The sequence below is a fragment of the Podarcis bocagei genome, assembly GCF_964188305.1.
Source record: "Podarcis bocagei genome assembly, chromosome: 9".
Taxonomy (NCBI): domain Eukaryota; kingdom Metazoa; phylum Chordata; class Lepidosauria; order Squamata; family Lacertidae; genus Podarcis; species Podarcis bocagei.
Window position 1 is genome coordinate 5,243,637 of NC_138134.1, and position 13,864 is coordinate 5,257,500.

A 13,864-nucleotide genomic window follows, 5' to 3' on the forward strand; every position below is an offset into this window, starting at 1 on the left:
TCTGTTGCGCAGCAAAATGTTCTGTGAACATTTCCCCAAGAAAAATAATAGAATCATAGAAATTTAGGCACCAGCAAAAATGTTTCTCCTTAACCAGGCCTTTGGCTAATTAACAGCCCCTGTCTTTCTAAATGTGTTTGTGGAAAGGGAGGTTATTGGTTTGTGTAATAGGTATGAGTTACTCGTGCGTAAACTGGTGCCTTTCTCGGTTAATTTGCCTTGTTAAACCTTTCTGACTGCACAACCCCTTCTCATCGTGACTGTCTCAGTCACTGGCAGAATCCGTCAGTGGGCGTTTCTTGAACCTCTTCCAACATAAAAGTTGTTTGACACCCAGTCTCCTCCTCCTCTCATTTCGCAGGAGTATTCTGCGCAGGGAAGGCGTGGGTAGCGGAGGACCTGGGCTCTCCTCACTGATGTCCAGTGAAGAGTCCTGGAGCCCTCTCTCCACTTCCCCCGTCTGCCCCCCTTTATCCCTGGTGTTGTGCTGATTGGCTTCCCCCTCTACTGAGCTGTTTCTCCCCCTGCTGCTGGGTTCTTCGCCAGCATCATCTGGGAGCCTCCCCTTCGCCTCTCGCTCCGATGTCAGTTCCCTGACAGTTTGTTTTTGTTTTGGATCTTATTTTCTTATTTTTGTGTTCTCATCTTGTACTTTTATGTCGTGAACTGCCCTATGATCTTTGGATGAAGGGCAGTATACAGATTTAATAAATAATAGTAGTAGTAATAATAATAATAAGAATAAATAATAGAATTGTAGAGCTGGAAGGGATGCATCCAATCCAACCCCCAAAGACAGGAAGAGATCAATTTTATTAGTAATTATTTAGGCTCTACTGAGTGAGAACTAAGTGGAAAGGAGCTTGTCACATCCTCCATCTAATGCGCGAAACTGCTGGCCAGCCTGCCAGAAGGCTGGAGGCCACAAAGCTATTTCTAAGTACTAGAGCAGGGGTCAGCAACCTTTTTCAGCAGTGACCTGGTCCACCGTCCCTCAGACAGTGTGGGGGGCCGGGCTATATTTTGAAGGGGGGGGGGGAATGAACAAATTCCTATGCACCACAAATAACCCAGAGATGCATTTTAAATCAAAGGGCACATTCTACTCGTGTAAAAACACCAGGCAGGCCCCACAAATAACCCAGAGATGCATTTTAAATAAAAGCACACATTCTACTCATGTAAAAACACGCTGATCCCTGGACGTCCGTGGGCCGGATTTAGAAGGCAGTTGGGCCGGATCTGGCCCCCGGGCCTTAGGTTGCCTGTCCCTGTACTAGAGGGATCCTGCATTTGTGAGTGCAGACTGGCTGAACCACTTTCAAGCGGAGGCAGCAGCCTTAACTGGTGCTGGGGGTTAGTGGCAGCACTCCCACCTTCCTCCTGAGCTTCATACACACCTCAACAGAGAATCAGGTTCATATTTATTAGTTTACTTATTAATTTATTATTATTATCATTATTATTATACTTCACCTTTCCACCTGACATGGCTCAAGGCAGCTTCCTAATAAAAATAAGAACTGCTTAAAAACACAGGGGGGAAAAACAATCATTAAAAACAATTCAACATTGATAGAATTAGAATGATATACATATATAAAATCTTAAAACCATACAAATAATTGCAATAAAAACAGCAGGGCACCAGCATTTTCATTAAAAAGCAGCGAGTTCCCCAATAATAAATAATAATAATAATTTTTTATTTATACCCCACCCTTCCTGGTTTAAAAACCGGGCTCAGGGCGGCTAACAGCAAACATAAAACATTGATTAAAATGCGACTATAAAACAGCATAAAACACAACATAAAATGCAGCATCAATATCAATCAAATTCAAAAATTCAGGGGTCATTTTGGGGAGGGGGGGGGAAACAACCCAGTCAGTAGACATCGAATGATCACCGGGGCTAACTGGCCCAAAGCCTGTTGCAACAGGAAAGTCCACCTGCCTGAGAAAGGACAGCAAGGAGGGGGCCAGTTTGGTTTCTCTAGGGAGGGAGGTCCAAACCATGGAGCCACCACTGAGAAGGCCCTCCCTCTCCCACGTCCCCACCAACCCAGGCACCCAATCGGCTTGCTCTGCCACTGGTTGCCTGTACTGTAATGGATAAAAAGGTAAAGGGTAAAGGGACCTCTGACCATTAGGTCCAGTTGTGCCTGACTCTGGGGTTGCGGTGCTCATCTCGCTTTATTGGCTGAGGGAGCCGGCGTACAGCATCCGGGTCATGTGGCTAGCATGACTAAGCCGCTTCTGGCGAACCAGAGCATTGCACGGAAATGCCGTTTACCTTCCTGCCAGAGCGGTACCTATTTATCTACTTGCACTTTGACGTGCTTTCAAACTGCTAGGTTGGCAGGAGCAGGGACCGAGCAATGGGAGCTCACCCCGTTGCGGGGATTCGAACCGCGACCTTCTGATCGGCAAGTCCTAGGCTCTGTGGTTCAACCCACAGCGCCACCCGTAATGGATAGTCTTTAGCAAATACTTATCTCTGGCCCCACATATTTATCTCTGGTACAATTTTGTGCATTATACTTGCTCTACTTACTAATCTGAAACAAAATGCTCCTTTAAGTCTTGCTCTGGGCATGTAGTATGGTCCATGCATCCCGATTGCCCTGGGCAGCTAAATGACTGGGGCCTGCTTTGGATGTGCATGCATTCACTTTCAAATATAGGACAGGACAGTAAACATTGGGAGAACAACAGCTAAAAGTGAGCAACTTCTTTTTAGAAATAGACGTGTTTCTTTATGCCACCGTATCGCATGATTTGCGCATGTTCGGTTTGTTGCCCATTACAGATTTGAAACCTCTGAAATCCTGCCACCTGGTTCCTTAAACCCATAGTCTTTCCTCTGCAGAACCCTTCGCATTTGCTGCTGCTATCTGCCCGGCTAATTTTGAATGTATCCCCTTTCCACTAATGGTGATCCTACAAATGTCTTGACAGATGTCACGAAAAAGAGATGAATTCTTTCTTCCCTGAATAAAGGTTTGAAAAGTGTTTCAGGGAAAATAATTGAGAAAACTTGCTAACCAAATAAGGAGCTCTTGGAGCTTTTAAGTTATGTTCTGATATCGCTATTGTAAGCCAGTTAGCACACATATTTTATTGAGCAGCAGTATAAATATAGTGTAACAATAATAAATGGTTTCCCCTCCCTTCTTTTCTTACAACTCATTTTGAAGCCTTACTTTTGGACAGTTAAGTACTTGAGTCCTTGTTTAAAGCAAGATGTTCAATTGATTTAAAATAAATAACAAAGTAAGCACCCAGTTACTCTTTCTGTGTCTGTGTCAAAGACAAAAAAAAAGGCTTATCACCAAGTCTGGGCTTTGTCTGAGGGAAAACTCTGGCAGCAGTAACTTGTTTCGGTCAAGTTTAGGTCAAGAGAATGAAAGCATGAGAGCTTCATTAGCTAGCTTATTCTGTTATTCCCAGAAAGAGGTATCACAAGCCCATCACATTACTCAGAATTTGATCAGAGTCCCAGCATAGTTAATGAGAAAACTTTAGTGGAAACTTGATATGAATCTTCTTAAAGTTAGCATAGAAATTTGTGAGACCTCATGTATTCATAAAAGAGGCAGTTGTTCCATAAGAATGAGTGCAATACAATGATAGATGGGGTTATCAACCAAGAGTGGTTTTCTTTCAGTTTAACCGGTTCTGCACAACCTGCTAGATAGTATATTTGACTACTAAAACAAGTGAGGGGGGGCTGTGCAATATTTACCCAGGATTCTGGAACAAAGTGGGTTCATCACAAAAAGTGCACGTGCCAGGTCCAGTTTCACCAATGGTGCCACAGAGGAGTTCCTTGGTCCTGTTCCCTGTCTTCTCTTGAGTTAGGGGTCCCATGGGTTGTGGTGGTCAGGTATAGAGTACAGGGAACTCACTGGTTCAGCTTACTGGTTAGGTCTTGAAGAACAGGAACCAAATAAGATAAGTCCAGAAGTTCAGTCTGGGCCAAGTGAAAGATCACAGAGAACCCTGGAGAGCTCCTTCGTTGGCGACAACTCTCTGCAGTCCTGCGAAAGCTCTTCAGCCTGATACCTCCTGTTAGGCCTGGTCCCTTTGAGGAGCTGTTTGTTATTCAAAGGGCTGTGGTTCCACTGGCTCCTAGAGGTGCTAAAGAGGGATGTCCTCTGTGCTGTAGGAGGTAGACAAGGATGGTCCAGAAGTGGAGGACAATGGTGTCCTCTGCCTCTGAGCTGGATTGCATATTGTTGGCCCAAGAACAGGATACCCAAACATTTTGCTAGTGTCAGTGAGTCGCAAGGTGTTGGCAGAGGAGGAGGAACAGAAGGGTGGCATTTCAGGGCAGGCTAAGACTGGGCAACAGGCGGGAGGAGGCCTGGTAACCCCCCCTTCCAAGGAGATGGCTGCCTTGGCAGGACTCTCTCCTGGGGAAAGGAGCACAGCAACAGACTCCAGGGAGGCTGCCAGACCAGTGCTGGAGGCTGAGGAACCAGAAAAGGGAAGGGCACAGCCTGGTTGCCCAGGGCCTGCCAGTGCTCCCGTCACTGGGGATTGGTGCATCTTCCCCAATGCAGTGAGCATTTGCACACTCAGCCATCTCACAAGGCACGCAGATCTTGTGAGTAAATGCTCAGCAGGTGGGAGTGCCAACCCGTTGAGACCATTCTGCAGTTTCCATGCAAATCTGAGCTCTTTGCCTCCTTTAATTATTATTTGCTGATATTTTGTGCATTATAATATTCTAAGGTTATTGATTATTTGATTCAAGTTGTTTCTTTTAAGTCATATCTTTTATTGCGTCTTATTTGCATGGCATTGGGTTATTATATGATGTATGGTCTTTGCTGTATATTTTGTAGCTTCTTCAGCTTGCAAACTGCCTTGTGTATAGCAATATAGCAAGGCGGTGTACAAACTAAAGGTTTGGGTCTGATGAAGAGGTTAGATCACTGCTTCTAGCCTGACTGCCCTCACATTTCCTGCATCAATCCTGAGCCTAACAGCTACTGTGATTCATCGCCTATTCCTGTCTGCAAGTCTTCTTCGCTTCAATAAAGGCCTCTTCCTTACTCTCAAGTAAGGAAGAGTCTCTGTTGCCTCAGCCTGGATAGGCATCAGGAGAGCGAGGACAATAGTGGGAGAATTTGACAAGATCAATGGGATGCCAGGGAAGGGTGGCATTTAACAAGGATAATTCACACACACACACATACTTCCACACATTTGGTCCCTCTCCATTAGAAAGCCGATTCTGACTTGGTGCCACATGTGTAAAGCCAACTTAGAATGTGACAGGTCAAACAAGTCATACATAAGATCAGGGTGTCTCCTTGGCCCCCAGATTAACATTTACTGGAAGCAAATAACCAGTAGTCTAATGACTTAAGTACAAAACCAGTCAAAGGAAGAAAATGTTCCTTGCTTCTTTCTCAGCCTGCCATTGAATGAGTTAAGAATGAAGTCAGAAGGTGCCACAGCGCTGACTAGCAACTGCCTCATCCTTCAGTTGTTTCAAAACAATGTCTTGGCAATTCCTACATTTCTATGGTTACTAGAGAATAATGGGAAAATAGCTGAACTGAGTTGCTACAACCTGCTGGCAAAAAACAGTTCTGTAGGAAAAATACTACGCAAGTTGTACATGACTGCCCAACCAACAAATTTTGGGGACTTTAGCTTACAATTATAGTGCACCAAGGGGCCAAATTACACTTCTCTCAGGAGGACATAGCAATCAGACAACAGGCAAAAGTTTAGATTCAAAGAATATACTATTAGTGCAAAAGATAATTCTGTTTTTATGTTTGGATCGGGTTGGGGAACTTCCAGTTGACATGCCAGTCTTGGTCTGCCATGCATGCCAAATTGCAAAGATAATGCACGGCTATTTCCCCCAAATTACGCCCACCTAATGAAGTGCCACCTGATGGGTAGGAGGGGAGGGATAAATCCTGTGTTGGCTGTCCATATCTGTTCCCAACCCTACTCTTCAGGTTAAGTCCTGCTCAGTTTGGCAACTTCCAAGCAAACCCCTCCCAGGTTCAGAAAGGGGGTTGCGTTAAAAACCAGGCTCAAACAACCCACTTCCCACAGACATTTTAGCAGGGCTTTCCATATATCTGGAAGGGTTTTACATTCAAGCCTGCTGAAGCTTTGCTTTAGCAGTGGCTTGCAGGGTGCTTATATGTTTATATTATGTCACTGTGTTGTCAGGCGACCGACAGGCTGGAAGCCCCACCCAATAAGGATCTGGCTTGGTAAGCGTCAGATTAATCTATGATATGTAGCTATGGCAGGTGAAAATATGAATCGCTGATAAAAATGGGAGTCATGTTACTTGCAGGAGCATGACCAACTTCAAGTTGATGAAGCCCAGGGGGCTGACGGGATGGGTCCAAAGAGTGGTCACCTTGGAAGAGGCAGTGAGGCATCCTGTCCTTAAGAGGTCCTCCCTGGATTCTGAGGATTTAAATAACTACCACCCAGCCATCAGTACCTCAAGTATCTTCACCCATTCAATAATAATAATAATAATAATAATAATAATAATAATAATAATAATAATAATAATAATAATAATAATAAATTTATTTATACCCTGCCCATCTGGCTGGGTTTCCCCAGCCACTCTGGGCGGCTTCCAAAAGAATATTAAAATACTGTGATACATCAAACATTAAAAGCTTCCCTAAACAGGGCTGCCTTCAGATGTCTTCTAAAAGTCTGGTAGTTGTTCTTCTCTCTGACATCTGGTGGGAGGGCATTCCACAGGGAGGGCGCCACTACCGAGAAGGCCCTCTGCCTGGCTCCCTGTAACTTGGCTTCTCGCAGTGAGGGAACCGCCAGAAGGTCTTCGGAGCTGGACCTCAGTGTCCTTTGACTTTTATGCCTGGTTCTGGCATTGATACAGCTTTGGTAGTTGGGGCGGATAGGAGACAGACCAGAGGAGGACAACCCTGTCAGTTCTTCTTGAGCCCTCAGCTACTTTGATGCAATTGGTCATGCTATTCTCCTGGAGCAGCTCTGTGGGTTGGGAGTGAAACCACAGAAATATGGTGGTTTCACTCCTATCTGGGGGCCATTTCCAGAAAGTAACTTACAGTTAATTCTGCTCAGCCCAAGAGCAGTTATTCTGTGGGGTCTCACAGGGCTCCATCTTTTCACCAACATTTATGAAGAACCATCAGCTGCAGTGGTCATCAAAGAGTTTGCAGTTCGGTGCCATAAATATGCTGATGGCACCCAGCTCCAGCTCTCTCTATCATCTCATCCAGATGAATCTCTGTCTGTGATGAATCAGTTCCCGGAGGCAATAATGGGTTGGATGAGAGCCAATAAACTGAAAATGAGTCCCAGCATCTGCATCCAAGATTTAATCCGATGTTCCAGTGTTTTGCAAGAGTACTCCAAGATTCAGTGGCTTGATAACATGACAACTTGGATCCTTAAGTCTGAACAGGGACACACATTATTGTCTGACTACAATTCACCTTAATTGCCTTATCTGGATTCGACAGCCATATTTCCAAGAAATACGGACCTCACTTAGCAGATTGGCACCATGTTCTTTGAGGCACATTCAGCAAAGGGAAGAAACAAGAATCCACCACAGGACTCACTCGTCTCACATGGAAGCTATTTTGATCCTCTTTTCACAACACCCACTTTTTCCTGCAGAATTAAAGGTACCAGCCATGATGGCAATGGTCTGCCCATACTGTCTACTAGTTGAGAGTTGTGAAGGGAGCACTGTTGCACTCAGGGCCCGCTTGCAGGCTTCCTCTTGGCATGTGGCTGGTCAGTGTGGGAACAGGAGGCTGAGCTAGATTCAGGAGGGCTTCTCACTGGTTCTTAATGGAGCTGGGTCCTTCATCCACCCCCCTTTAAACACAGGGCTCCTAATCTGACAGAGGCAGCAGTTCTGGGAGTGAGGCCATTGACCCTTTTCATCCTTGGTTATTTCTGCCTTCTAAACTGCCCACAAACCTCTGCTGTCAGTTTCCCATGTGTGTGTGTGTGTGGGGGGGGGAGACAGTAGCTTCTGGTGTTGGTGGGGATTTAGTTTGGGGAAATGATGAAGGAAGGAAGAGGCAGATACCTTTATCCTCAGTCGTCCTCATCCAAACAATTTAGGTCAGGCTTGGTAGTAGAGCAACTGTTTTGCATGCAGAAGGTTCCAGGTTAAATCCCCAGGATCTCTCCTTCTTCTTCTTCTTCTTCTTCTTCTTCTTCTTCTTCTTCTTCTTCTTCGGCGATCCCTTGTAGCCGAGTAAGATTGTCTTCCCTAAATATGGTTTTAGCAGTGAGTCCGTAAGTGACTGTGGAGGCCAATTCTGGATCAACACACCCTTCCACAGTGGGGACATTGGTTACCGGGCAGGAGTTGATCACAGTGACTGGTTGGAAAGCATGTTTTCCTCTTAGCACATTTCTCCCTTTCGTCCTGAGTTTGTGCTTCTTCAAAGTCAATGACACCTTTGGAAAGGCTGTTCTCCAACTGGAGCGCTCGCAGGCCAGTGTTTCCTAATTGACAGTGTTTATACTACGTTTTTTTTAGATTTGCCTTGAGAGAGTCTTTAAACCTCTTTTGTTGACCACCAGCATTACGCTTTCCATTTTTAAGTTCAGAATAGAGTATCTGCTTTGGAAGATGATAATCAGACCTTCGAACAATATGACCAGTCCAATGAAGTTGATGTTGAAGAATCATTACTTTGACACTGGTGATCTTTGCTTCTTCCAGTACACTGGCATTGGTTTGCCTGTCTTCCCAAGTGATATGTAATTTTTTTCAGAGACACTGTTGATGGAATCTTTTGAGGAGTTGGAGGTGGTGTTTATAAGTGGTCCATGTTTCACAAGCATACAGTAAGGTTGGTAAGTACAATAGCTTTGTAAACAAGCATTTTGCTTTTCCTGCAAATGTCCCGGTCCTCAAACACTCTGCACTTCAATTGGGAGAAAGCTGAACTCGCAGAGCTCAGGCAATGTTGGATTTTGGCATTAGTTGACCCTTGTTGAAAGATAACTGCCCAGGTAGGAGAAGTGATTGACACTTTCCAACGCTACACCATTGAGTTTGATTTGTGGTGCTGTAGAGGGATTGTTTTGTGCTTGTTGCTACAGCACTTTAGTTTTTTGGAAGTTGAGCAATAGGCCAAGCTTTTCGTAAGCTTCTGCAAAGATATTTAGGATGGTTTGGAGGTCATCCTCTGAGTGTGTGCACACTACGTTGTCATCAACATATTGAAGCTCTATGATGGAAGTTACGGTAACCTTACTCTTTGCTTTCAGCCTACACAGATTAAAGAGCTTTCCATCTGTTCTATATATGATTTCTACTCCGGTGGGGAGTTTCCCTTTGACAAAGTGTAGGATCATGGCGATGAAAAGAATAAATAGAGTTGGGGCGATAAAACAACCCTGTTTAACACCTGATCCCATAGTGAATGGTTTACTTTGAGAGCCATTGTTATCTGCAATTGTTGCTGTCATATTATCATGGAGGAACCGAAGGATGTTCACAAATTTATCTGGACAGCTGATTTTCAGGAAAGTCCACAGGGCATTACGATTTACAGCGTCGAAGGCCTTAGCCAAGTCAATAAATGCCATGTGCACCAGTTGGTTTTGCTCTCTGAATTTTTCTTGAAGCTGTGAGCAGTGAAAATCATGTCCACTGCCCCCTAGAAGGTCAAAAACCATTTTGGGATTCAGGAAGCCTCAAATATTGTTAAGAGACAGTGTGCTAAGATCCTTGCAAGGATTTTGCCAGCCACAGCTAATAAAGAGATGCCGCAATAGTTTCCGCAATCCGTTCTATCACCTTTTTTTAAAGAGACTGATAATTTTGGCATCCCTAAAGTCTGCTGGGATCTCCTCTGTCTCCCATTCCCCCCCCCCCCGATGAGCTTGTGAAGTTGTTCTATTAGTTCAATTCCACCCACTTTGAAGACTTTAGCAGGCATTCTATCAGGACCGCTGGCTTTGTTGTTTTTCATTTGGTTAATAGCTGTACACAACTCACCCAGATCTGGAGATACTGCAAGCTCATCTCCAATTTGTTTTTGTGGAATTTGTGAGAGGACCTCAGCAGCTGCGAAAGACTCCTGCATGAAGCCTTGGAGAGCTGCCAGTCACTGGAGACAGCAATGAGCCAGATCAACCAAGGGTGTGACTCAGTTTAGGGCAGCTTCCTATGTTCCTAACCCCAAACAGCTGCACCAAAGTTTCAAAAAACAAACAAAAGCACCCGGTGGAGATGCTGATCCCAGTCCTTCTGCGTCATGTCTAGTTTGTCTCCAAGAGAACACGACTAATTGAAAACTGACAGACCCTTCTAACCATATTAGTGGCAGCTTGGGGGGGGGGAGAGAGAAAAACAAGATCTTTAGCATCTCTTTAAAGTAGGTCTAGCACCAGATTCATTGGCCTTGTCTTCTCAGGACAGAGATGATGACTTCCATTTGTGCCTGATCTTTTATCATGATTAAAGCACAGGTTGTCGTCATAGAGACTGTAAATGTGTACGGTACAAAAGTGGGTGTCATAAGTATACATTCAATAAATAATGCTTTTTTAAAAAATATGCTCAGCACTGACCACTTTCTTTCTCAGTTGCATTCAATTTCCACCAAGGGGATACCAGCTCAGCTCAGCAAAACCTTACATGCTCACTTGCCTCAGTTTGTTTGCTGGCCGCCACTATGGTAGCAGAAGTTTTCTTTCATAAATATGTTATCATTCCACTTCAAGGGCCAACTTACTAATGACAAAGAACATGCATGGTTGGCTCTGACTTCCAGTGTTGCAGGATGAAGGTTTTGGTTTCGTTCTTTGTTTGTAAACAGTTTCCATCATGTGCAAATGTTGCTCCCAAGAGCTTTCGGGAGATGATGATGATGATGATGATGATGGTTTTTCTACAGCCCTCCCCTCCAAAGGTCACAGGGCAGTCCACAAATACAAACATATTGTGCCATCTTGTTTCATCTGCCGCAGCTAACAGTCGCTCTGGGGTGTGCAACAGCTCTAATGCAACCCCCTCCTATGGCTGCTTCTTTTAAAAGAGAACACCATTTGATAGATCTGCTGACAGATCTCTTATATCATATTAAATCTGGCTTTAAGTGAGGCATGGCAAATATTTATCAGAAAATAATAGCTTAGACTTGCAGGTAACAGTTCTGCCCCACCCCTGAGGCTTGCCAGCCAGCTGCCAGCGAGGTCCTTGATCGCAAAATTAGCACATCAGCTGCTTTTTATCATACAAGTGAGCCAGGCAAAGGGCTGTTAACCTGCAACTCCCTCCTCCAGAGTAAACAGCAACAATGAAGGCCGCCAGAAAGAATTCAACCCACATTATCTGCCTCAGAAAGGGCCAAACTACACATGACACTAAATCTATCCCTTGGAAGCAGGATAGGTTTGTAAAATGTTTGTTTGTTCGTTTATTCACAAAATTTATACACCGCTTGAGTGTAAAAAAACCCCACAACCTCAAAGCGGTTTACAAAATGTTAAAACAAGGAAACGCAGAAAAAATTACAATACTTTAAAACATACAAAAAATTAAAATACTCAAACAGATTAAAATTCATATGAGCACTGCTAAGCAAGTGTGTTTTTAGCCAGTGCTGAAAAGAAGAGAGCGAAAGTGCCTGCTTGATATCAATAGGCAGGGAGTTCCACAGTAAACGACTGAATCCTTTGCTGGGATCCTGGTGATTATTAGCAATTAGTCTTGAAAGAAAAGCTCCCATTGGTCCCCAGGCACTGAGCAGCTGAAGCACATATGGAGAGCAGCTCTGCCAAAGCCTTCTTCCCACTGTAGAAATGGGGATTAAAGAGCTTTGCCTTTGTTTTGGCTTGGGTGGGAGTGAGTCAGTAGGTGGAGCCCATATTACTGGCGGTTCAGCACTTGCTCCATTCAAATATGGCCCCTGGTATAAATTAAACCCTGCTATTGCCAGCAAGGCCAATTTACACACTGGATCTGCCTAGCCCCATGTGGGGATATATGTCTCCAGTATATAATATGTGAAGCCTAGCCCAACTCTCTCACCCCAAGCCAGAGGGTCCAGACAGGGCAGCTGTTGCACACAATAGTTTGGCTCAAGATGAGATTTCTGGTGAGGCAGTAAGAAATCATAGATCCAGCCAGAAGATTTGCAAGGCAAGGTGCATAAGAACTTCCTAAAGTTCTATAGCCTGGGTTATTCCCTACAGATACCATAGAAAAGTATCAGGGCAACAGGTAGCCAAAGTACTGGTATCATCACTCTCAACCTTTGTGCGTTTAAAAGTATGTTTGCTTAACCTAAACCATAAGGTATTCATTACATTAGATGTACAATAGATTATGCTGCACAGACCTCAACAGTGGAGTCCCTTGAGCTGCCATAGTTTCCTCAAAACCATTAATCACTGACAAGATGTCTCACACATCCAGTAAAATGGTTTCATCCAAATTCTATGAGTTTTATTCCATATTAAACAGTTTTAATAGGAATTTTATGTCCAACTATTGAGATATAACATTCTAATAACACGTTACTGGAGCTCCACCAACTCTAACATATGCTTAACATATTATGATGATGATGATGGCATAATCTTTATTTTAACAACTATCATTTCAACTGCTCAAAATACACCCCACCCCCATACAAAAGGGAGTGTTTCTATTTTTAGAACATCTCGCCTAGTGCCCATCACATCTTTGGGCGGCAAATTCCTCCTTAACGATGAAGAATTTTCCTTTCGCCTGCCCTGAACCTGCTGCTAAGGGTGAGTCAACGGAGCACATTCCACTGCCCTGGGCACCTTCAGGAGGAAGGATGGGATATAGCATGGGCTGGCAAACTATGGCCCAGGGGGCCAGATCTGGCCCAATTGCCTTCTGGATCTGACCCATGGATGGTCCGGGAATCGCTGCGTGGATTGGCGTGGGGATTCTGATAGTTTGGGCTGTGCCATTCCCCCCCTCACTGCGGTGGCACCTCCTCCCTCCATCCTCTGGGCTTCTCCCTGCCCTGTCTAGAGAAGGAAGGGGGCTGGGCTTTGTTGAGCCACCGTTGGCTGAGCGCCATTTTAAGCAGCCCCTCTCTGGAGCCAGCCCTTTTACACCGCTCATTGTCCCTCTACTGCCGCCAGCTCCTGCCGCTCACAATGCACAGGTAAGCAGCCACCGGGGCCCGTCCAGTGCTGTGGAGAAGGGAGGGGAGAGTCGGGGGGACCCCCCCCAAATATAGTCCGACCCCTCACAAGGTCTGAGGGACAGTGGACAGGCCCCCTGCGGAAAAAGTTTGCTGACCCCTGGGATATAGAGTGATTTAATTAATAAATCCATGCCCTTTTTAAGGCGGGGGCACAGGGGGCAATTATTCCAAGCCTCACATGGGGTGGGGGTCCTTACACATGGAGGCCACATCAACTCTCCAAATGTGCTTCGGCTGTTTGTTACGCACCTATTAGAATTTGGACAATAACACTAAAGGCTTCAGTGTCTAGTTTGCCAAGACATCAAATGTTCAACTGAGGGCAGAATGCAAAGCTGTAGAGAATACTGCTCTCCAACAAGCAGACAGCGTAGAGAAAACATCGTGTCTGAACCCGGCACGCCATGTTTATTTGCACATTGGACAGAGTTGCACACCATTATTTTTTTTGTAATGGTTAGCAAAGCAAAGGTTGCCTGGGCCACTTGCAGCTTCTTGTCAAGTAGCTGATGTTGGTTTGATCTGAAGATAAGTGCCCTCTGGAGAGCAGGACCACAGATCTGCTCAGGGAGACAGGGCATTTTCTGCTAGCGAAGAAAAGAAGCTTGAAGGTCTTGTACTGGTCTCCTGTAGAATGCTTCCACTAGAGGG